We start from the raw sequence: 25,903 nt of genomic DNA on the forward strand, positions 1-25,903 counted from the left end.
CAACAAAGAACATAAGGAAGTAACGAGTGATCTAAGTAGAGGTACTTCTTTCGATAGTCGTTGTCTGACAGATCTCGCGTGAGTCGTGTCAAGTTGTCATGTTATTTTTGTTCAGTATTGTCATGTTCGCGACTTGATAACCGACTATTTGATGCCTGAAATTGAAGCTCGTGATCTGGGCGATATTTAGTTTCAACAAGGCGCCGCCACTTTTTAAACGTCACTTTTTATACGAATCAATGGATTTATTGAGAAAATACTTCGGTGAGCAGATAATTTCACATTTCGAACCGGTCGATTGGCCAGCAAGATCGTGTGATATCACATCGGTATGCTTTTTCTTTTTTTTTTCTACGTAGACACTCCCGCTTCGATTTATGCCTTGGAGCAAAACATCAAGCGTGTCATTCGCCAGTTACCATCTAAAATGCTTGACCGAGTTATCGAATATTAGACTCATAAGGAACCATCTTAAATGTAGCCGCGGCCAACATTGAATAAGATTGCCCTCAAAAATAAATGACAAAGAATGTTCTTTCGATTGATAAAAAAAATTGTCGCAAAGGGACACAAGAGATCTAGAAGCCATAGAGTAGTACGTCGAAAAAAAAAAAAGTTCTACAAAGTACTGGTCAAAAATGCTATGGCCATTAACCAGCTGAAGAAATTACAATACACAATCCAAAAAATAATACTTTTCATAACAACAACAACTAGTATGTTAAATTTCTAAAGAAAGACAGATTAACAAACACAATGAGAAAATTATTATCTTAAATAATTGCCAAATTTAATTGACCTGTGTGAACAGAGCGTGTAATTAAACTTTATAACAGTTGCTGTCGTAACTATTCGTAACTAAATATCCTTTTCGTTACCTTAAGGTCATCACCTCGTGATCTTTTTATGATATTTTTTCTAATATTTCATAAAAGACAAAATGTATTGGGATTTTCTTTTACCAATTCCTGCATTGAGAGAAATCGCTACGAAAAAGTACAACATATTTTTTATCATTTCATCAGTGAGCATCAGATACCGTAGAAATTTTGTAAAACGCAACGAAACCGAGCGTGGGTATTTTGATTGTGGTATTGTCTATTCCTACTTAATTTCAATGGACTGGTCGTTTGATAGAAAGCCAAATACAAGAGAAGAAAGTTATGCTCAAGCTGATGTAAGTTACACTCCCGCATACTTTTCAAAGGACAAGGACGTTGTGTGGTCGATAGAACTGACTGCAATCCATAGAACTAGAGCCAGAGCAGAAAATATAATTCGACGACACCCCGGGGTTACAGTACATGTAGTTCACTGATTATCAAATATAAAATAATCATTAGGCCAGCGCTTTGCACCGCAAATTAAAAAACAAAATAATTTTGAGTTCACCAACATAGAGGGCACCAAAAAAAGAAAGAAGAGAAATATAAACCAATTCTTGAAATTAGATGGATTTTTAGGCAACTGATCATAGGATGTACTTCAAACGGAACATTTATATGTACTGGTTAAAATACATATAATTTAGAAACTACATAGATATATATAATTATCGTATATCGATTGCATGGGGAAAGTCTCCGCAGGCTTTTGGATGAAGACATTTTTTTACAACTCGAGATTTTGCTTTACCTTTACTACCTTTAATAATATGACATTGGTAGACACTGTGAGAAGTAATAAGCGCTTTTGGCTGGTTTGCGGCATTAGCCAAGAGCTAAGAAGTTTACCAATACTAAGCAGTCGTTTTTTCTTCAATGGACAAGTTACAATTGTTCAAACCATTCCTAAAAAGTATAAAATGGTTATTGTATGGAGCACTTTTCATCGTAACAAAAACATTAATGAAAAGCATCCCAAGAAGTTGACGGAAATATTAAATTTTTATAATTCTACGATGTCTGGAGTAGACACAATTGACCCATTAGTAGAAACACATACGTGCAAGAGACAAACTAATAGTTGGCCCATAGCTGTTTTTTTAATATGGATATCTGAGCGCTAAATGCCTACGTTTTACGGACAGAAGTCCACCTGCGTCAGAAACATATAAGCCTAGGCTTTTTCTCAAAAATCTTGGCCTAAATCTTGTCCAGCATGAAATAACTCGCAGAAAACGACCGAGTCACTTGCGGTAAAACATACGTTCACTGCACTATTTGCAAGAAACCTTTGTATCCTATTTACATAATACAATGGTAACAGTTGCTACATCATATTGCCTTGGACATGCGCAATATCTGAAGCAAGTAGACATTAAGTTAACTTCATTTCATCAAAAAATCCAAAAAATGTTAGGAACAAAATAAAATTATAATCAATAAAACTATGAAATGTTAAAAACAAAGTTAATGTGTAGTCAGTAAAATTATATTATAATATTATATTATAGGATATACTTACAAAACGCTGACTAGCTCACATGTGCACACTTTTTAATAACATAACAGAAGGAATATTTGAAAGGAAGGAAACGGAAACAAGTTTTAGTCTTGCTTGAAAATTACCAGTATTTTAGTACCACTTGTCCAAACCTTCGCTTTGTATGATAACGCAAGGCATAGTTTTAGGCATTTATTCATTGTAGCAAGATATATGGGCATGTTTTGTTTCATAGAGAAGACGCTACTTAAAGTTTCAGAACAGTTCCAAATTAAATTCTATCAAAACACAAATTTCTTATTTCTTATTATAATAACCAATAAATAACCACTTTATAACCAAAATTCAAATTTTGTTTTGATACGACCAAGCAACAATTATGTGGCTTCTATGATGAGTATGTCCGTACACATTTTCATTACCAAAACGTAAACAAAAGAGCGCTCCGTCACGTTTGCTCAATTGAATTTTAATGACATGCAATGTCTTCATATCCGTTTCACCAAATAGCCTTTGTCCCTGCTTTACATTAACATAATCACATGTTGTTAAAAGTAAAAATCAAACGCGTCGTACGGCTTGTGGCACCTTATAACAGCTATTTGTGAGCCTGCCATTCGACAATGTTGCACAGTGTCATTGACAAAGAACAAGTACAGGCCGACAGGGGTTTCGGGAAAATTAAGAAGTTTTATCACGTGCGTAAACATATTACAGGCTAATCGAATAATAAAAGAAGGGTGCAAGAAAATTAAGAAATCTCTCAACAGTTGAGGCAATTTGAAGGAATACTTAATATTGTTGGACAAATTAGTGCTAGGGAAGATTGGGAATTTAGTTTCAAGTGAATGATATTGAAACATTTTGATTTTTTTATCGAAAAATAGCAAATACTCAGTATTTACTTCAATCATTTTTTTAACAAACGACTAATGCTTGAATTTAAACTAATTTTATGTTAATAAATTACTAAACAGTTAAAGGAAAAAATATAAAATTTTGTAGCATAAATATGATTCATAATCTACGGTTTAACCAGTGCACTTTCGCCTTGCAAATGTTATTGGCGGTTTGATGAGAAATCATATGGATTCATCGCAACATTTGCTGACGCGTTCAAGGTAGAAGTCATTTACAATGTCTAGAGTGCCTTTTATTGCCTTTTTTCACATAGTTTTAAGCAACTTAAGCCAAAGAAGATAAAACCGTTTAGTTTATTATTGGCACACAAATATAATTATAATGAATGATATGATATCAACCTTATACGATAGTCATGATAAAATACCCAATTTTTTTGAGCATTTATATATGATTTTTGATGATGATTTACACGAAAAACATTGCCAACCTGTGAATAATAGTACATATAAATAAACAGTGCAAAGGCTTTGTGAAATCTGAGTAATAAGTGCTTTCCAAACGAAATCAAGCAATGCTGATGAATAATAAAAGAAGGGGCTGCAGAAGTACTAACCACCATGCCGCCTATTGACATTCAGGGGGACGAATTCGCGAGACCACACCAGCTATCAGAGCCGTCTAAAAGGCAGAAAAAAGCAGAGAGAACCAAGAGCCTCACCATGTGGCAATAATTGTAGACAAGGTTAGCGCATTATGTTTTCTTTTACTTTCTTTTGTACAAACAAAACCGATGTTAAACAAGTCTATTCCCATGCCTAAAGAATGAGAGTGGCCTTATGCTAATCTAAAAAAATCATATCATATCATATCATATCATATCATATCATATCATATATATCATCACAGGTCAGTCATCCATCTCTTTAGGCTTGATAAAGTGCCTAAACTTGAACAGGTTGGCACAAGATATCTTCCGTGGCACTTAATAATATATTATATAATGCTAATCTAGAGAGATCGCATGCGGACAGCTACATGTAGTCATTTGTGAAGCCAAAGAAAAAAAATCGTGTGTTCGATTTATAAATTACCAAAAATGCTTGGTGGCCAATACATATTTGCACAGGTGTTTAATTTCCCGCTAGTTCGGTGGGGTGTCCGAAGGTATGCGATCCCAAGTGTTTAAGTTTTGACCTCTCCAACGCGGGAAAGTAAAGAAGGAAGTGTTGAGATGTTTTCACCTCATTTTCAATGTTGTTATAGTAAAGAGTTTAGACAGATGAGAAGGAAAACAACTAAGGAATTTTACAATTTTCAGCGCTTAGTTTAATTTTTGTGCCAAATTTGCTGAAGATATCTTTTTCACATAAAAAAGTTTTCCATACAAGGACGTGAGTCGGTCAGTTTATATAGCAAGCGTATCAAACAAATGAACAGCTCCTTGGTTGCGAAAGGAATATGTGCAAAATCTCTGGTCGATATCTCAAAAACTGAGGGTCTAGTTTGCGTACATACCGACGGACACTTAGACTTGTACTTTATAGTGTCTCCAACGTTCCATTCATTGTGTTATAAAGTGTGTTCCGAACTTTATTTAACCTATTCGGTGCATGAAAAACACAGTGAAAGTAGCAGTTGTAAGCAGTAACTGAAAATGGACAAAGTCGGGAAATAACTTAAAATTCAATTGATCAAATTGAAAGGTGAATCTTTAATTTATACTTCGCGTGTTTTTCGAATCGGTAAATTAAAAAAAAAATTTGTAAAAATGTAAGTTAGTTGTACTGTTAGTGATGCTATGCTAAATTTCACGTCAAAATTACTATTTGAGATATGCGTCGTTTTGTGAAGCTCTAAAAGTGAATTCTTCGATTTTTACAATGTCTAAATTTATTGTACAAAGAAGTGCGATAATGCTCATACTGCATTGCTTGTTATAATTTTCCCATCGAGTTTTTTTTTTACCTTATGATAATGTAAGACACGGTTAATGTTTGCCATTATATAATACTTTAAAGTTCCGCGAGTTATATTGCTTTTGGTCATCGCTTCAGAATTTTAACTTTAATACAATTTTCCATAACTCTACGCCTATGCTAAAATACACAGACTTCACAAGCTCTCTTAAATGCTTTGGTTTTAGTCATGGACAAAAGAGAGTCAGCAGCAGAAGCTCTTAAAGCAATACATTCCACATTGCCCAACTTCGTTAGCTTGCCTAAATATATATTTATGTGTTTATATAATGGTACGCAACTGTGCAATTGGCAAATCTCTTCACAACAACAACAAGGTGATTAACTTTTTTACCACTCATACATATGTGTCTTTTTATATAAATAAGCACACCACCTGGTATCATCCAGCCAACAAGCGCTTGCCGTTACTGTTCTACCGAGTTTTTATTGTACCGTGTTGTTTTTATTGTTTGTGTGTTAATACGCTTGACTACTGTTTATGCTACTAAGCACAAGCATACGTAAATCTACAACTATTTTTCTTTTTAACACTTTTTTCACAATTTTATTTTTTTTTTTAGTTTTATAAACAATGCTTCGTTTTGTCTTTTTCTGTCTTTTTTCTTTAATAATCATAATTTTTTCATTATTATTTTCCTCCTTGTCTCAACTTTATGTTATCTGTTCTGATAGCCACAGTCATACAGTCATACGCTCAGTCAATTACTCGCACTGCTCAGCTCTGTTGTCCATGCCAATGCGTATGTGTGTGTGTTTGTGTTTGTCTGACTTTCTGTGTGCTTCTTCGCGTTTGTGGTTAATTAGCCGAAGAACTTGCTACAACTTGTTGTTTGGTATTGATTTTCAGTTGGTGAGGAGCAGCTTCAGTGTCAAGGTCTCTCAAGTTCACAAACGGTTGGCGGTTTGGGTTGGACGCGAGCATAAGAATCTTAGAAAAATAAAAAAAAGAAGTTCTAACGTTTTATGACACGAAGTGTGCGAAGATTGGCGTGAAATGTTTGGCAGAAATATTAAAGAAAAACAACTAGTGCTAAAGCGTTAAAAAAATTGGATTTGTTGGTAATAAAAACAGTTGTGAAAAATATGTGGAAATTTATGTAAAATGTAACTGGGAAATGTGTGTTAAAAGTGGTGTTCAAAGCGTCTTTGAAAGCATAAATATAAATATTCATATTCTGTTGTGCTATTTAAGTGGTTAAAGAGGATATCACTACTTACGATGAGCTGCAGCATCAGATACGAGCAGTCTTTCCCAACTTTGGGATTTTGCCTGTCCGACGGCAGCACTGGAGGCTCTGACGGAGCTTACTCCGCTTCATTTGGTTATCGGTCAGGTAGCCAAGCACACAATTCTGCAATTAACGGCAGAGGGGTGGGGCAAAGGTAGAGTAATCTCGTCCCAGAGGATGGAAAAGATAAGTGGCGATGTACCATCAGCCCTCCTCCCGAGGGACAGCACTACCAAAATAGTTAACTTTAAGAGAAAGTTTAAGGTCACCCTCGGCAGCAAGGATGAGTGGAATGAGTCCAACCTCGAACTGATGCTGAGGAATAGTACGCTAAGGTGGTACACCGACGGATCAAAAATGTCGGAGGGGATCGGTGCGGGGATTGCTGGCCCACGCACTAAGCTCTCCATACCCATGGGAGAGTTCCCGAGCATTTTCCAGGCAGAAGTTTATGCCATAAGTCGGTGTTTAGAAATAAACCTCCACCGCAACTATCGCAATGAGAGAATAGCCATTCTCAGTGATAGCCAAGCTGGCGCTAAAAGCGATCACTTCCTACGAAATCAAATCGCTATTAGTGCAGGAGTGCAGGGAACTAGGCTGAATAGCCTTGCAGAACGTAACCAGGTACACCTAATCTGGGTGCCCGGTCACAGAGGTATAGCCGGCAATGAACTGGCGGATGAGCTAGCCCGCTCCGCAGCCTCCACCAAGATGGTGGGACCGGAACCCTTTATTGGGGTAGGTCCACACACCATAAAGGAGCTACTTCGTAGGGAAGAAGGAGTGGGCAGAGAGGAGCATTGGCGGCAAACGCGTGGTATGAGACATGCCAAACTGCTAATGGGAGGATACAATCTAAGCAGGTTCAAGGTTATAATAAACCTTCCCAGGAACAAACTCAGGCTGCTGGTCGCATGGTATACCGGCCACTGTAAGCTGAATAGGCACCTGTATAACATGGGCCTATCCTCTTGCATCAACTGCCGGTTCTGCGACCTGGAGCCTGAAACCCCGGAGCACCTGCTGATTGACTGCGCAGCAGTCTGTAGACGCAGGACTAAGGCCCTCGGAGCAGTGCTTCCGGATAGGGATAGCATAGCCTCACTAGCGCCCAGAAGGCTACTGAACTTCATCGATGCGCTGGGGCTAGGTGAGTCTATGTAGGTTAGGAGAGGGCACAATAGACCATAGGTCGCAGTGCATTCCTCATATTAATCAATCAATCCCAACTTTGGACTAAATTTCATAAAACTTTGAATGGCTAAGGCTTTCTACTAATATTTAGCACTACTAATGAATAATAATCCTCAGTTTACAAAATTTTTCAAAAGAAAAAATATTCCTTCAATTATTTTAAATGCATTCCCTCTTCTTCTGATGCAGATTAGTTAATTTGGTGTGAACGATATGTTGGTGAAATATTGCTTGGTAAAAGATAAGAATCTATATCTTTATTTTTTCTAAAATACTTGTGGGAAACTAATAAGTTGTATAAAGGGGAGCAAATGATGTTTCCGACTTTGTTTTTTTTTATTATTTCAAGCATAGCTTCGGTACCCTTGACTCAACTAGACTCAACAAGGGTTTTCCTAGCCTAATTTTGCCATTAAGAGGCTTGCTCAATGTCGGCCCCATTATATATATATATATATATAAAATAGGCTCTGACCCATCTTCTTAAATTATATATAAGTCTATCCTGAATGTTATCGAACAATGATCGGAATACTAACTGTCTGGTGGCGGCACACGCCCGCAGAATGGGGCTGACAGATCGAGAAGACTGCAGGAAATGGTTAGAGCAGGGCACCAGGGAAACAGTGGAGCATCTTAAGTGCACTTGTTCCACATTGGCAAGACTAAGCTGTAAGCATCTGTGGTCCTCACGGTATGTTACACTGGAGGAGGTATTGATAGGGAGGCCGCAAAGTCTCTTAAAATTCGCATCAAGCGCATGCGTCCTAAAGGATTACTACTTCTCTTGGACATAGGAACTGAACTCCATCTGGTAACACAAAGGACCAAAACTGGTCTATGCGTAGCTTATTGCCTACCAGTTCAACTCACAATGGTTAGGGTGAGCATTGTAAAATAAGAAAAATTCCTCTGTTCGTAGTCTACGTCAAAATTGATAAGAAAAACTAGCTATAAAAGGTTGTTCACAACTTTTCTGTCCTTTTTCTAGAAATATTTCTGAAGCCAATATACATATTGTAAACAACATCAACACAGCTCATATAATGTCAGAAGTCGCCTGGCAATTTTGGACAAGCACAATTTTCTTGCGTTGATTAAAAAGTATTTTTTGATAACAAAAAATATATAGATATTAATTGATAATGTGAAACATTTACATATAACTCCAGTATCATTGAATATGTTATCGATAACCAATTAATAATATTTAATAGCACAAAAAATAAATTATAAAAGTAAATCTTACTCTGCTCAGTGAAATAAACATTTTAGCTAACATTGAGCATATTATCGATACTCGATTAATAAATTTTTAATTGATAAAATAATTTAAAAAAATAATAAATAAATATAATGTATGTTATCGATAATTGATTACTAATTTTTAATTATTAAAAAATAATCAACCCAAGAACTAACTGCTTGGGAAAAGAATCCAGAAATACTAATGGTAGAGTAAAGTATAGGTTATCGATAATTTATTTCGATTAAAAAACATTAAACATTATTTATCGGTATAGTGCAATATCTAAAGAAAGCCTTAATTCACGCTAAAACTCTTTAACATCATAATTTTTTTGTTAACGGTATTATATAAAGGTCTGCCGTTCAAAAGTGTATGGATCATTCATTAACAAAAAATTATCGATAAAATTAACTAAACACTAAAATTGAAGATTACACCCAAATCACACATTTTTAAGATATTTAAAAGAGGTGTCGTTCCGTGTTTTATCGATAATTTATTAATAAAAAATTTATCGATAAATATTATTAATAAAAAGTTGCATTTTATCAACTATTAATAAAAAGTTACGGATAAATTTAACTAAGAATAAAATTGCACTCAAATTATACATACATTTTTAAGCCAATTCATAGAGTTGCCGTTCAATAGTGAATAGTGTATTGATAATTCATTCATAAAAATTTATCGAGAAAATTACCTAAAACTAAAATTGAAGATTGCACTCAAATCAGGCGTTTTTACGAGATTTAAAAGCGTTTTCGTTCAGCATTTTATCGATAATTTATTAGCAAAAAATTATCGATAAATTTAACTAAAATAAAGATTGCACTGAAATCATACGTTTTTAAGCTAAAACACAGAATTACCGCCCAATAGTGTATCGATAATTCATTAACAAAAAATTATCGATAAAATTAAATAAAAACTAAACAAAGATTATACCCAAATAATACGTTTTTGCGACATTTGGCACAATTTTCATCTGAAGTAAATCACTTTGCTCAGAGATTTGGACGTTCTTATTTTATCGAAGTAAATTCCGGCAAAATTAAAAATTATTCACTTTCGAAATTAGTTTTATTGCTTTTATCTGCGTCAGTCAGCAAAGTAGTCTATGCTAATTTGGCTGAGCAGCGAAACAACCAAAATTTACAAAATACAAATTCCCAAGTATTATTTTTAAAACTATCAGTGAATCATTTTGATCGCTTCGAAACATAATGAAAAAATACAAACAAAGGAAACACAAGCCAAAAACTTATCACTTCACACAAATCAACTGGAAATGAGTATCGAATAAGCAGAAATGGCAATAAAAACACACAGGTCAATGCGCACAAATCAATTTTATTGCAAGAAAGAATGAAAGAAAACAAAAGGAGGACAACAGTTAATAATGAAGTTTCGAAAAAAAAATGAAAAAGAACGAAAAGAAAGCAACAGCAAAAAAGGCAAATAAATAACTAACAAGAATGCAACGCGCTTTATAGGAAGAAGAAGTAGAAGAAGGAAGAAGGCTGCAAATGGCACACAAAGAGGTGACAGGAAAAGAATTATTTCGCGGAGCGGCGCAGCAAGCGAAACTGCATATCCAATTACGAAAGTAGCAACATGCATTTACGCACACACACATGCAATTGCATGTGCTTATGAATATGTGTGTGCATATACTAATAAGCAGAGCTTAACAAGCGCTTAGCGAAGCATATATTGCATATTGAAGTTTCGCAAACGAGAATTATTTGCCTTCAAACATTTCGTGAAAGCAGCGGCGCTCTCTAACAAACTCAGACGCACAATGTTCTTGTCATAGCTATAACTAAGCCTCAATTAATTTTTTTTTTGTAATTTTACATGCTCGCCTGCGATCAGCTGAGCGTCTTTACTGTCTTTTACACGCAACAGAAACACAAACACTATCAACAACAACAAAAATACAACACTGAAATTTGGCCTTTTTTATTTGCTTTTACTATTTTTGTTTCGCTGAAATGTGTTTCGGTTGTTGCTGTCAACAGAGCACCGTTATGCGTGCTTCCAACTCTTTTCTTATCCGCATCTCAACGCGGCACGGCAACGCATACACATGCGCGTCGACCGCACAGTCCACGACGCATATTCTTCGCGCTCATTCACGGCTGGCAGCTTTCGCACTTTCTCGCCGCTTGACTGTGGCTTCGTAAGCCAAATTTCTTTAACTCCTCAGCCACTCTTTGGCAGTGAAGCGCTTGATTGTTGGCACTAAGTGGACCTATCTCTCTCCCAAACGCACAATCCACACTTTAGACCCACTTGTGTAGCCACTCACAGCGCGCTCTACGCTTTTCTCACTTTCTGCTGTTTCTCCAAATGCTTACCAAGCACTTCTTCCGCATCTCTTACAATATTCGCCTGGCTTGCATGTATGCATATATGTTTTGCTTTGGCCATGGCCATGAACGTGTCCATACAAAAGAACTTGTTGCTGCGCGGCGTCAGCTACCGACGTCGACGTTGACGTCAATGCACAGCGTCACATTTGTCTTCTAGTGAAACAAGTGCTTGCTTTCGTCGCTGCCGTCAACGTCTGCGTCGCGCTTATCGTTCGCCGTATTTCACACGCATACATACACACATTCATCTGCTTCCACATACTCGCCCCATTGCTGGCGTCGTTTGGTCATTACCACTGTCTTTGGCTGGCATTTAGTGTTGGGCACTTCTTCGCTTCAACTTCAGTTGCCGTTTTACATTCGGTTTTGACTGTCGTGTCGTATTTGCTTGCGCAGTGCCATCGTCCAATCCGTTATCACCATCGGTGCTTAGCGAGCATAAGAAAGTTGCTGTTACCAGCAGCTGTGTAGTCAAACAGTAATTTAGTTGCTCGTACGACTTTTACCCGAACTGTTGCTTGGCAATTTATATACGGTTAGAAAGTGTTTCTTTTATGTTACAATATTTTTTTGTGTGTAATTAATTTGAAACTGCCGATTTTTTATTCAAGTGTAACAAAAAAAAAAAATGTGGGTTTTAATTTTTTAATAAAATATTTTTTTTTAATAAGAGAAATTTATAAAAAGGATAATAAGTCGCTCCAGGATACTTCCAAAATTTTGGGACTTTATGCAATTTGATTTTTTTCCGATTAAGTAAGTTTAAGACGACTTTTCAATCAAGTGTATGAAAGATAAAATAAATATTTGAGGATTGCACCACCACCTAAAGTTCATTATGCTCGGATGTATGAAATAGTATGTGTTGTAAGAAAATATATTTTGGACGAGTTTGTGTCTTAAGTCTTTAATACTTTATTTATCAATCACTAAATTACTTAATTATATATTTTATTTAAAAATTTTAAATTAAGAAAAAAAAGAAGAGAAAAACTTTTTTCTGAAATCCTTTAAATAGAGTATTATCGAGAAAAAAATTAAAATTATTAAACAAATTGAATTAAATTTTTCAAATTAAATTAATTAATTAAATCAATTAAAAAGATCGGAAGAGTTAAATTAATTAAACTATAATAATTTAAAATTTTTGAAATGAAAAAAAAAAAAAATTTTTGAAATATTTTATTTAAAATGTAGAACTATAATAAAGAACAAAATGAAAATTATTTAAATAAAATTAATTAAAAATTTTCAAATTAAATTAATTAATTTAATTAATTAAAATTTTCAAATTAAATTAATTAATTAAAATTTTTAAGTTAAATTAATTTATTAAAATTTTCAAATTAAATTAATAATTGAATTGTTATAGTTTTTTTTTTTAACCACAAAAATTCCAAAAAAATGGAAAAAAATTTAAAACTTAGACGAAAAGAATTCAAAATTTTTCTTAACACTGAATATGGTCTGATTACTATTGCATATAATGTTAAATTTTCATTTTTGTTGTTGTAATTTTGCTTTTTCCTTTTAATTGTTAAATTACCTAATAAAACAATTTTGTTCATAAATTTTTAAATTAAAAAAAAAATAAAATTAAAAATTGTTTTGAAATCCTTTAATTTGAATTAAGGACTATAATTAAGAAAAAACTTAAACATCTTAAAAAAATTAATCAAATTTTTCAAATTAAATAAATTAATTAAATTGCACTTTAAAATTTTTTATTATAAAAGTTCTAAAAACATTCAAAACCTAGTGGGAAAGATTCAAATTTTTTTCTAAATATTGAAAATTGTCTGTATATAACCTTAAATTTTGTTGTTCTTGTAATTGTGGTCTTGTTTACTTTAATCGTTAAATTAATTCTCAAAATTATTTTGTGTACAGATTTTAAATTAGGAAGAGAAAAAATTTATTTAAAAAAAAATCTTTTGAAATCCTTTAATTTGAATTTAGAACTATAATAAAGATTTTTTCTTTAAATTTATACACTTGTGCGCAAAATATATTAATACGCAATAATAAACTATCATACTCACATTTAGTAACATTTTAGTTCACGAATTATGTCTCAATTCATGAGCATAGCTATTTCCAAAGGAAAACCCAACACAAATTTGAAATTCTCAACGAGTTCGTGTCTTAAGTCTTTGGTTAGAAAAGTTCATTTTGAGGTTTCGCAGTTAAAGTAGGTAAAACCTAACACAAGTACATAGATGTGTATGTATATTACGTACATGGTAAATATGACCTCTTAAGACGTTAAATACTACCAAATACTAAATCATAAGTTTAAGGTTTAAAAGTGAATTTAAATAATGTTTGAGCTATAATATATTTCCTGGTTAACCGAAGAATTATTTTCATAAAAACAGAAAAAAATTATAAAATTTTTTTTAAATTGGAGAAAACACTGTCAAAAATTCTAATAAAAGTCACACTCTTAAAAGCATAGTTAGTATATCATGAAAAAAACGTCTATCATGCTATAAAACCAGTCAAATAGCAGAGCATTTATTACTATAATATAAATAACAACGAAAGAACTAGCGGAAGCAGCCGTAATGACTGCAAACTGCCACTGTAAAGCAATAAAATAATAACAACAACAATAAAATTTATGAAATTTCGAACCAAAGTTAGCAACATAGCAACAAAGTTGCATAAATATCATGAGAGTAGCAAAGAAAGTCAGCCAGCCAGCAAGTTAGTAAATTGGCTAGCTGGCTAAGTGTGTGCGGTAAACGAAATTAAAGACAAGAATAATAACCGCAACGTAAACTACAAACAAAAAGTATATAATTATTGTTAGAAACAACAACAAAAACAACAACTTTCCTCAGCAAATCACACAAAGTAACAGTGGCAGTGGAAAAACTCTGTGGACTAAACGTGAATGCAGAACTAACAAAAGAAAAAAATTATAAAAATAAACAAAAATTACAAAAACAAACATAAAAAGAAATTATAGAAAGAAACAATTACAACGAAAAACAAAAACAAATTTAAAAAGTCGTGAAATGAAAAAAGTGAAAAGTAAGCAAACAAAAGTCAGCGAAGAGAAAAGTTTAAGGAACTCATTAAAATATTACAACCAGAAAGATATTTATGTATTCTGCAGACGCGTACAAACGCATGCACGCAAACACACACACACATTCATATAAGTATGGTCACTTGGCTTATACATTCATATGTATGGATTGGTGCGTATTTGTTTGTCTGTGTGCATAAATTAGAAACCAAAATAAAGAACACAGTGCGCGCGCGCGTCTGTGCAACGCCAGTGTGAAGTGAGTGTTTGTGAAAATAAATTTAATTAAATTTATTACACAAATGAATGCAGAAATAAATGAGGCAAATGCGAAAAAGAGCAGTGAATGCTAAAAGAAAAATTACACGGAATTAACTTGCAAAGCATTGACCTAAAATAGCCAGCGGAAGCGCAATAAAGTATTGCTGCTTTAAATCTACTATAAATACTTAGTAGTGAAAGAACTAAGTAATGAGGGAATACATGATAAGAAATAGAAAAAGGAAGCTTTAAGTATGACAGGAATAGAAAAAAAATATCAGTAAAGAAAAGAAATTACTTACAAAAAAATTTGTATTTTTCTAGAGCCGGAGCTGTTTGTGGTTCTTGTAGCGGTGAAACATATTCTTAGACATTTTTATGAAATACTAAACATTTGGCAGCTTTTGAGTGTCTTGCAGTCCGATTTCACTCCGGCTCAGCCGGGTTCTCATTTTTTTGTCTAAAAGAATTAATTCATCGGAATAAATAAATTTTATTTCCTATTTGTTTTCTTATTTTTTAAATTTTTTTCGAAAAATTGTGTTATTGTTTTTTATTATTGAACAGATTCTTAATATATTGAAATTAAAAAAAAAAAAATATTTTATTGAAAAATCCGATTTTAAATAATTTATTAAACACTAATTTTCAGCCCAATCAATTTCAATTTGATAACCAATTTTGTTCTAAATCTTAATAATAATTAACTTTGTTCACCATTAAAACAGTTGACTGAAGTCAAAAAATTCTAATTTAAATTTTGCCAAGAAAGTACATATTCAGATCCATAAATAAATGATGAGCTACAAATTTTATTTCATTACTGTTGCCACTTTGCCTCACAAAAAATTTTGATTATCTTAATAGCGAATAATTAAATATTGGCCTCAAAAGGTCTTAAATTATTGATTTTATGCAGATTGTCATAGTATTTTTTTAATTCTAGTGGATTTAGAAAGAACATTTGCTCCTTTTAAAAAGAAAATTATCCCGAGCAGGGTATATTAAGCTTGCCATAATGTTTGAAACACCCAGCAGGAAACGTTAGAAACCTTAAAAAGTTTATAAATAAATAATCAGCATCACTATTTTGCCCTCAAGTGGCTTTGTATGGTCAGTTGTTACCAAAAAACACACGCGCGAAATATTTGAGAAATACAACTAATAAGAGGCGCCCTTGAAAAGATCACGTAAAAATAAAAAAAACTCCGCAAAGATTAAAGTTGGCGCCGCTAAACTGGCTCCTTAGGCCAAGATCCCGCATCAGTCTGAAGAATAAGTTGCTAATTTATAGGGTAATACTTAGGCCGATCTGTTCGTATGGCATTCAAATCTGTGGTAGCGTAACAAATTCAAATCTAAAATATTCAAACTTTTGAAAATAAAGTTCTGGGCAGCATAGTGTGGGCTCATTTATATGTGAAAACGATGAGCTCCTCCGGGATTTAAAGTTGTTTACTGTTAAGGAAACAATTTAACTAATCGATCCGTTTTTTTTATTTTTTTTTTATTATAGTATATACTATCCGATAATGCAACAAAAAAAATCAATTTCTCGTAATTTTCACACTGAGACGATCCCTTAATGCTTAGAATGTTGTACACACGCGTCCTTAGATTTCGATATGTCGCTCTGAAATTTGCTCTCGTTCTTACCGCTCAAAGAATTTGTTCATTTGTCAAAATCGCCGATGTCGGATCACTATAGCATATAGCTATCGCACAAACCGAACAATTGCATAGAAGTGCTTGTATAGAAAATTTATTTATTTGACGAGATAGCTTCACGAAATCGGACATGAATTATTTTTCAAATACACCAGTGTGAGGTAACACTTCTTTTAGCCGAAATTAACTTTTATGACATTTTCAGCAGAATTTTAATGTTGAAAGAAAATAGCAAACGTTTTTCTATCAAGCTACAAGTCCAGTTACCTTACTTTGACTTTCCTTTCCAAAACATATCTGTGTCAAATTAAAATATGTATCCCAGTTTCACGGACAACAATGAGATCTCTGGCATCCCTACTGAATTGATATTAAGTCAATGTAAATCCCAAGGCACTTGAACGTCTTTTCATGATTTTCCAAAACATTTTAAACTATTATTTGCATTTTAGGTGACGATATGCATCACTGTTTATTAAAAATGATGTATTGGAATGGCACAATCGCTCCTATCATGCGAAAGACTATGTCAAATTAATATCTCTACTCTAATTTCTCAACAAATTTCTTATGCTATTTTATAGATTGGTTCGTAAATGTGTATCTGAAATGAAAATAACCAAAAATTTTTCGAAATTTCTTTCTGTGTTGTACTTTGATTCGATTTAATGGGTATTTCCAGACAAATTTTGATTTGGAACCAGCTCATCAAAATGTGTATAATTGCAGAAAAAACACAAAAATTGAACACTGTCTTTCTAATGAAATTCTGAACTAAACTTTTGGATTAATTGCATAAGAAAGATAATACTGATTTCCACCGTTTTTGAAAGTATCTAAAGTTTAAGTAATTTAGTAAAGTTATTGGTTATCCTACTTTCTTATGGAACTTATCAAAGCACACTCTGATTATTAAAATCCTATATGTTAGCGACATACTTGAAATTAACCCCATGACTCAACCTAACCCCACTTTTATCTAATAAAACACACTCTGCTATATTTCAGCAGTAAAAAATACTAAAAAAAAACAATTAAAAAATATTTTATCAAAAAAGAAAAACTTGTGCCTCAAAAAAAGTGTCTCACGTTAGTGTAATAACAACGGAAGAATATCAGAGCTAAGTTAGCAACCAAACCAACAACAGTGAAAACTACAAAAAGTGTTAAAAAAAACAAAGCAACACAACACCAAATCCATTTATCTGCAAAACCAGCTGAGAACGCATCCGCATTTTTCGAACGATTTCTCAAGCAACAAATGCCACAAATCGCGCTATCGCTTGCGCACGCACCAAACTTCACCCCCAGCTACTGCCACCGCCACAAAAACAACAACGAATTAGTGGTCCAGTTCTTGCAACAAGCAACACACGCGCCCAAGCAAAGCAGCAAGAAATGACTTTGGGCACAGCAGCATACAAAAGTTTCGCTGTGTAATTGCAGCAAGCGGAAAATATAGCAACAAAAACAACAGCATAAATACACAAAAGCATTTTAGCCAAGCGACGAAGAGTCAAAGGCAGGCAAGCGACGACTAACTAACTGCATTTGAGGCCACATCGCTTTGCGCCTCACACCACAAGCCCAACAACACGTACACGCCGGCTCAAGCAATAGCCGAAGGCGAAATTGAAAACGCAAACAAAGCAGCAAATATACAAGAAAATAAGCAACAAAGCAGTTGGCAGCGAAAACGTTAAGCAAACTGGCGCGCATGCGATGTAAATTGTATATTTAAATTGCCAGTCAACACACACACACACACATACACAAACACTGCTGCAAACGCGCGCACACACACTTGCAACGTGTTGCATGCATAAAGCTGCATTGCAGGCACATAAAGTACGCAGCGGCAACACTCAGCATCAGCTGCAGTTGCCACTCCGCAGATAACAACACAGACAACTAGAAGAGCAACAACAACAACAAAAACACCAAAGACTCTGCGTGCAGCGCGCAAGTGGCAACACAGTTAGTTAGTTGGCCGCACAGCTTTGTGGCACAAGTGTAGCCAAGACCGGCGTTGGCACGCAGCTTCTCAGCGCTTCGGCTGCCAGCAACATACGAGCCGCCTTATCTCCCTCTTGACCTGCATGGTAAGTGCTCAAAGATTGTAAAATTTATTTTTAGTCTTATTTTTGTTATTGTTGTTGTTGTTTGGCTTTGCGGCCATCAGCATTCTTAGTTTGCCTTGACTTTGGCCTATAGTGCAACACTTGCCAACACACGCACACATACACATATATATTTGCAGTGGCAGCATTGCTGTTGCATGTAGAAAATGTGGCAGCGGCTTGCCACGCAGGAAACTGCAAAATCTTACCATTATAAATGGCATTTGCATAGCTGCATTTACTGCCGCCGATTTCTTTATGCGCTGCTATGTGTTGTTGGTTTCGTGTATGCTTTTCTTAGTGCAGCAAACAAACGAGTTTCGTTGGTAGGTCGAGCGAACATTGCTGCTGCGCTGCAACGCGTTGGTGAAGTGGCAGAACAGCGCTCGTTTGGGTTGCAGGAAAGTTTTAAGTTGTCGGCAGGTTTTTTGCATTTCTTTCCTGTTGTTTTTGGGCTGGGAAAAAGGTTTCAAATTCTTACGCTTTTTTATTAGTCGAAAATGTTTGCAAAATCCGCCTACCAGTGGGCCAAAATTATAGTTCCTTCTTGCTACCTAAAGCGACATTACTTCAATTTCATATATTTTCGGATGAAAATTAGGGTCTCATTATATGATATAGTACATTATAGGAAATATTTCTTTCGAATATTTACTCGAAGGATAGCGTTCAATTCGAGAGATTTCCAAAATTGTATTATTATTTTTCAAATTTGTAATTCTACTATGAGCAAAAGTAGTAAGACTTTGTTAATGATTTTAGAATTCTTAATTTATTCTTCAAAATCTATGTCGCCTCACTCAAAGTAATGCTCTTTGGCCCCAAAACAATTGTGCTAACATTTTTTCTAATCCTCGAACAGTTGCTAAAGTCAATTTTCGGAATAGTCTTCAAAAAGCGTAGGGATTTATCTTTAGTATCTTCATTTGACTCAAAACGGTTTCACCGGAGCGGTAGTTTGGGTTTGCCGATTATCCAGAAATCACGGTAGTTGCAGCACGATATTAGTTGAAAATTTGGCGAGAGACACTCGAAGAATCAATGCAGTACGCGACGGTGCATCATCGTGGTGCAATATCAAAGAGCTTTCTGCCCATAATTCCGACCTCTTTATATAAATAGCTGCGCGCAAACGACGTATAGCACTCAAATATTATTCCTTGTTGGCAGTTTGGCCGGTCGTAAGGAATTCGGAGTGCATTACATTTCTATAATCGAAAAAAACTTTCAACATAACCTTGATTTTTGACATATTTATTGACTTCGGCTCACCTTTGCCACTATATTCGGTCGATTGATCAACTGTTTCTGAGTCGTAAGCATAGATCTGAGACTTATCACTAGTAATAATACGTTTGATGAGATTCTGGTAGTCGGAAAGCATTGTTTCAGTTGAGAATTTCTGTCCTTAATTCCAAATGAAAATATTTTTATTTCTACAAAAATTGAAAATCTAATGAAAATTACATTAAAAAAAAATATCTAAAAGAGAACTAAAACAGAACTTGAAAGCCAAAAAAATGAATAAGTTTACTAATTGTAAAGCTAAATAAATTAAAGGAGTGGCATCTATAGATAAAATTGATTAAAAGAGAAGTAATAATCGATTAATATCTCTTTAAGCTTCTGTGAATTAATCTGTTCGGACTTTACTTCAGCTGCAGGGATGAAATGTCAGTTAAATTCTTGGGATGAGACTGCTCTAAAAACTTTGGAAATTCCTATAGAACTAAACTAATAAAATGTGTGCTCGACAGTCACTTGATATAAAGCACGTTCGCAGAAAAATCCTACAATTCGTTTCTTTCTCTTTTAAAAAAGAGACAACAAGTGAAGTAAACTGGGAGCAACAATTTGAGATAAGTGTTGAGAGAGCAGTGAATTCTAACAAAGACTAAGGGAAGAATGTTAAATATAATTATAAATTTACACTTTACTCATTTAGGATTTAAATTAATCCAGGAAATAATGGGTATCAGTGAACAAACCCTGCTGTAATTGGTTGATTTGAGTATGAATCACATTGACTAGTGCCAAAAGACCTAACTTTTTCGTTAAAAAACGGCAGCGATATTTATAATTATACCTGTATGCTTATTAACTAAAAGCTAAGAAAATATATCAGGCATGCGCCAGCTTAATTATATTTTTGGCTGGGTATGGCTTAAACGTTTCCGCGACCCTTCCGGCGACACTCCATATTATTTTTTCTACAGTTTGAAAGACAAATTTGTATTTTTTAACCCATTTAGACCTGAAACTATTTTTTTTTTTAATTGAAGTGTTTTTTTTATCTGGTTTTAATAGTCCTAGAGTATCACAGAACATAAAAAATTAAAAAAAAAATTATATTTCAAAGGCCGTATCGTATGTGATACAGTAGGCTCATATAATCAATAACACAACAAAAAAAATTTTCTTATCAAGGGTACTTCAAAATAATTTATTACTTCTGGTGTATCGTATATGAGACGGTAGGTCTAAATGGGTTAAGTAATATATTTTTATATATATAATTTTCTCTAATAAGCAGGTCTCAAGACACAGAAACACTTCATAAAAAACAAATCACTTTTCAAACCACATTGAAGTATTCTGATGACTGCCATACTGTGATTTATTTAAATAAAACTTAAGAATATTTAAAGTAGGAAAATTGTTAACTACGTCTCCACCGAAATTATAATACCTTTTATAAATGAAAAAACATTTTTGGGGATTACACCGTTGCTTTAATTATGGAAAAATTCGTGACGCTACCTTATCAAATAAAAGGACTTCAATTGAATCGAACAGCTTGTATGGCAGTAGTAGTCCGATCTACATAACATATTTAGAGATTAAATTTTATATATTTTATATATGTTTAGATTCAAATTTATGTCAAATTTCGTGAAGATATCTCGTCAAATAAAAAAGTTTTCAATACAAGGACAATATTTTGATGGTTAAATTTGTATGGCAGCTTTATGCTATAGTGGTCCAATATCAGCGGTGTCGACAAATGAGTAGTTTCTTGCAGTGAAAAGGACGTGTCAAAAATTTCAGGTCGTCGTCGCAAAAATTGAAATGCTGGTTCGCGTATATACAGACAGGCGGAAACGGCTAAATCGACTCAGCACATTATTCTAATCATTTACATATATCACATATGTAGTTATTTTATAGGGCCTCCGGCGCTTGCTTTTGGGTGTTACAAACATCGGTTCAAGCTTAGTAAAGCCTGTTCAGTATAATACTATGGTTGCGGTATTTTTGTACTTATCACTTAGAAAACCTATATAATTTTTTTTAACTATTTCAAACTTTTCCTTTTTGGAAAGTTGAATAAAAAAATTTGTTTGCGCTTTTCTTGTATGAATTGCTAATTTTCATTTGCACTTTAATTAATTTGTAATTTTTCATAATACATAAAGAGCCAATAAATATCTAGCTCAGCCCAACTGGCTGCATTTCATTCAAATATCACTGCGAAGCGCACAACTTTTACTTCTATAAAAATTAGGTAACACAATATTTAAAATATATTTCGATAGTAACAATAGATATGTATAAGAAAGTAGCAACGTATTGCTAGTTCTTTATAAAAAAATAAAGAAATTACGAAGCCTAAAATATAAAAAGAATATTGAAAGCATTTTGTTTAATGAAACTCCAATCCATTGTTGAAATCTTTTCTACTCTGCTATGTATATATTTTGCTATTTCTTTCAACGTAATACTTTTTCTAGTTTCCACTAGCGTTGTTGTTGCGCACTTTTCTCCAGCGCTGCCCAATGAAATTTCAATAAACAAGAACAACGCAGCAGCGCAAAAAGCGAAAGTTACAGTTACATTTATGATGAATGAATAACCAGAGCGGTTATATTTTGAAGACAAACATATTTCTATATAAATATATACAGACGTGTGTGTGTAAATATATTGAAGCAACAAATTGTTAATTTGCGTTCACAAGCTGGTTTAACAGAGCGGCCATTATGACCTGCACTTTTCTATTTCTTGTTATTTCTTTTTTTATTTAAGAAAATATACAACTTTTATGTGTGATTTTTCTGATATTTTCATATGGCGGTGATTTTTTTGCTTTACTTTTCACTTTCTTCTTACTGGCCATCATCTCTGATTGTAGCTTTGTTGTAGTCGCTTGTATGGTGTGTGTGTTGGCGTTGACGATGGAAAGTGAAAACTTCAACAAAATGCTGCAACAACAAGAAGTGTGCGTCAACAATCATTATAAATGCAAAAGCATACAAAACGTGGGCATTACGTGGAAGAAAGGCTAACAAATTTTAAAAATAAAAAAAAAAAAAATAAAAAAAAATGAATTTCTGCCCGGACTGAAAGCGAGCGTACTAATGACTAATAGAGCAAATAAAGCAGTTATTAATTTGTAACTTGAATTGGAGTAAAGACAGCAAAAGGCACAAAGTAAATTATTAAAAAGTGACAGTGGCGAAGAAAGTGAAAAAATGCGCACTGAACGCGAAAAATGTAAATGTTTAGCAATATTATTCAGAAAAATTTGCAGAAAGGGCGTGATGAAATATTTTTTCTAATTAGCAGAGGGTTTGGTCATCAAATAATAGGTACCTACTAAACTTATTACCAAATTAACAGTAAAGAAAATTAGTTTGCAGATAAAAAGTTAAAAAAAATGCATTTTGAAAAATAGTAGTCGAAGGGCCAAACAGGAAAACAAGTTGCTTTGATGATTTACTTTGTGAGCTGAGTTGAATAAGACATGTTCCCCATACGATTTAGTCCCACAGTTTTTAAGAAATATTAGGTTTATCGTTCTGAAAGTTTGCACCAGTGCTTTTCTCACCAAGAAGCTGTTCGTTTGTCGGAATAGCCGATATCGGACCATTATAGCATATAGCTGCCATACAAACGAAAAAACGTAGTAAATGGCTTGTATGGAAAACTCTTTCATTTGATGAAATATCTTCACGAAATTTTGTACATATAGATTATTTTCCAAGGCAATGGTACAATCTATGAAGAATTTGTTGAGATCGGATAACTATAGCATATAGCTGTCATACAAACTTAACGAGCGGAAAAAAGTTCTTGTAAAGAAACTTTTGTCTTTGTGAAGGGTATTATAGGTTCGGTGCATTCGAACGTTTTCTGTTTTTTTTTTTAAATAATTAATTAAGAAAAATTAATTTAATTAATATTATTTAATAAAATAATTTTCAACATTAATTTTCGAACAACTTTTGTCTTTCGGTTTTATTGTTGTTAAAGACAAAAAAATTTTTGAATTAATGAATTAAGATTAATTAATACTAATTTTTCTCAATTAATCAGATTAATTATTCTTATTTATTTAATCTTAAATAATAATAGTTTTAAATAATATTAATTAATTTCTTACATTAGTTTTCGAACAACTTTTGTCTTTCTAATTACGGTTTTTTTTTTGTTGGAGATAAAAAGAAATATTCTAATATTTAATTAATTAGGATTAAATTATATTAAATATTCTTAATTAATTAATCTGAATTAATAATAATAATAATAATATTAATTAAGATTAAATAATTTTTAAAATTAGTTTTCGAACAACTTTTCTCCTTAATCCGTAATTAGACGTTGTTTTTGTTGTTGGAGATAAAAAAGATATTCTGCGATTCACTCTAATATAGTTTTAATGATGCGTGAAACTTCGAAGACGACGACACACCTTTGTGCAGCTTATTCTCGCATCGCTCGTCAACAGCAGCCAACATGGCGTATGTGTAACGCACGAAAGCAGAGTAGCGTCGCGACGCGGAACAGCCCAGCGCAGACGAAAAGCGATAAATGTTTACGTATGCAAATAGACTGGTATGGCTCTATGTGTGTGCATGTGTTGGTGGTTGACCCAAATAGCGGTGTTTTCATTTATTTATTCTTCCACGAATTGCTAACTAAGTGGGTTTATAAATACATACAAATACACCAGCAAGTGTTGGCACATATTTGTGCAAATGTTTGTATGTATATTTACAATGTGTGTGTATTTGTATGTAATTATGTGTTTTTCGCTTCACTGGCTGCTCCAGCACGCACCCTAAAACATGCAAATTTCCCATATAAATTAGAATTAGCGAAAACATACCCAGCAACATATCAATTGGCAAGCAACATACGTCTAAAGAAGCACAAAAACAACAGCAAAACACATAGTAATTTACCAAAGAACCAGCCAACGCTTTGGAGTGTGCCTGGCTGGCCCCCGACGAGCTGTCAGAGAATTTGTGTTAATTTGCAAACATCAGTTGTGTGGCTTGTGCTAATTTCTGCCGCAACAGCTGTCTTTCAATATGCAACACAAACACAGTATAAACACACGCACACGTTTAAACACAAACAGTAGCATAAAGCAAATTCTTCGATTTCTATAATTTCTTTCGTTTTCTATGTCGCGTTCCAGAACGTGACCTAAATGCCAAAATGCACATACACCTATGCATATACATATATATATTATATAAATATATGTGTGTGTATGATTATGAGTGTGTTTAGCTATAAAAACTACAAATCGTCCATAACTACAACCCACAAATTCGTTTGAGATGAAAGTGCTTGACTAATTTGGCGTTGAAGCGATTAAGCGATCAACTCAGAAGACTTAAGCGACGAACTCGATCCAATGCTGATAGCTTATTTGATGCGCATAAATGGACGAATTCTTTATGTTGGTCGATATTTTGTGTTGTTTTTTGCAGTTTTATAACCGCAATTGCTGTTTATACATGGACAGCAACCAACTCCACTTAAATTTTAGTGTTTTAGCCTCAAATCACCATTTCTGGTAATTACTTTCTCCGCTGCTTCTTGTTCACAAAATTTTTATTGTGCTCGATTCTTTTGTGATCTTCGTGTGCCATATTCGCGAATATCTTTACTTTCACTCAGCAGATTTTGGAAATATATTTTATAATCTTGTGTGCGATTAAATATTTGCACAATTTCAATGTCGTGCTTACATATATACGATGTTAATATGGTACATATGTATGTATAAATATTATTAATATAGTACATATGTTTGTATGTTTCTATATAGCATATATGTATGTACGTATAGGCTGTTTTGAAGCTATTTGGAAGGGAATGCACATTTTTGCGCCGATCATTAATTTTTATCTGCTAATTTGAGAAAAAAAGCACAAAAGACTAATTTATAAAAAGTTGCCATATTTCTTAAAAAAGATTATTAATTTTTATCTGCTAATTTGAGAAAAAAAAACACAAAAGACTAATTTATAAAAAGTTGCCTTATTTCTTAAAAAAGTTTTGTGTAAACTGTAAATCAAAACATAAAATTGTTTAAATACTTTTTTCAATTTTACTTTGTGGAGCTGCCACGCAAATCTTAACACACTTATACTGTGTTTAAGTTGTTACGTCTGTTTACTAAAAAGCAGGATGATCTTCAATTCAAAAAAATAAATAATAATAACGAATTTTTTAAATATATATTAAACATTTTGAAATTAAGTTTCGGAAAAAAATGTTAATTTTATGCAGTTGCCACACTTT

General features: G+C 33.5%; 1 long non-coding RNA gene across 1 annotated transcript in view; it reads right to left on the reverse strand.

Annotated features, from left to right (window-relative positions):
• The window catches only part of LOC120770278, a 270,998-nt gene that overhangs the window by 57,537 nt on the left and 187,558 nt on the right, over positions 1-25,903 (reverse strand). The gene's annotated exons all lie outside the window — the stretch shown is intronic.

Source organism: Bactrocera tryoni, chromosome 3 (genome assembly GCF_016617805.1).
Source record: "Bactrocera tryoni isolate S06 chromosome 3, CSIRO_BtryS06_freeze2, whole genome shotgun sequence".
Taxonomy (NCBI): Eukaryota; Metazoa; Arthropoda; class Insecta; order Diptera; family Tephritidae; genus Bactrocera; species Bactrocera tryoni.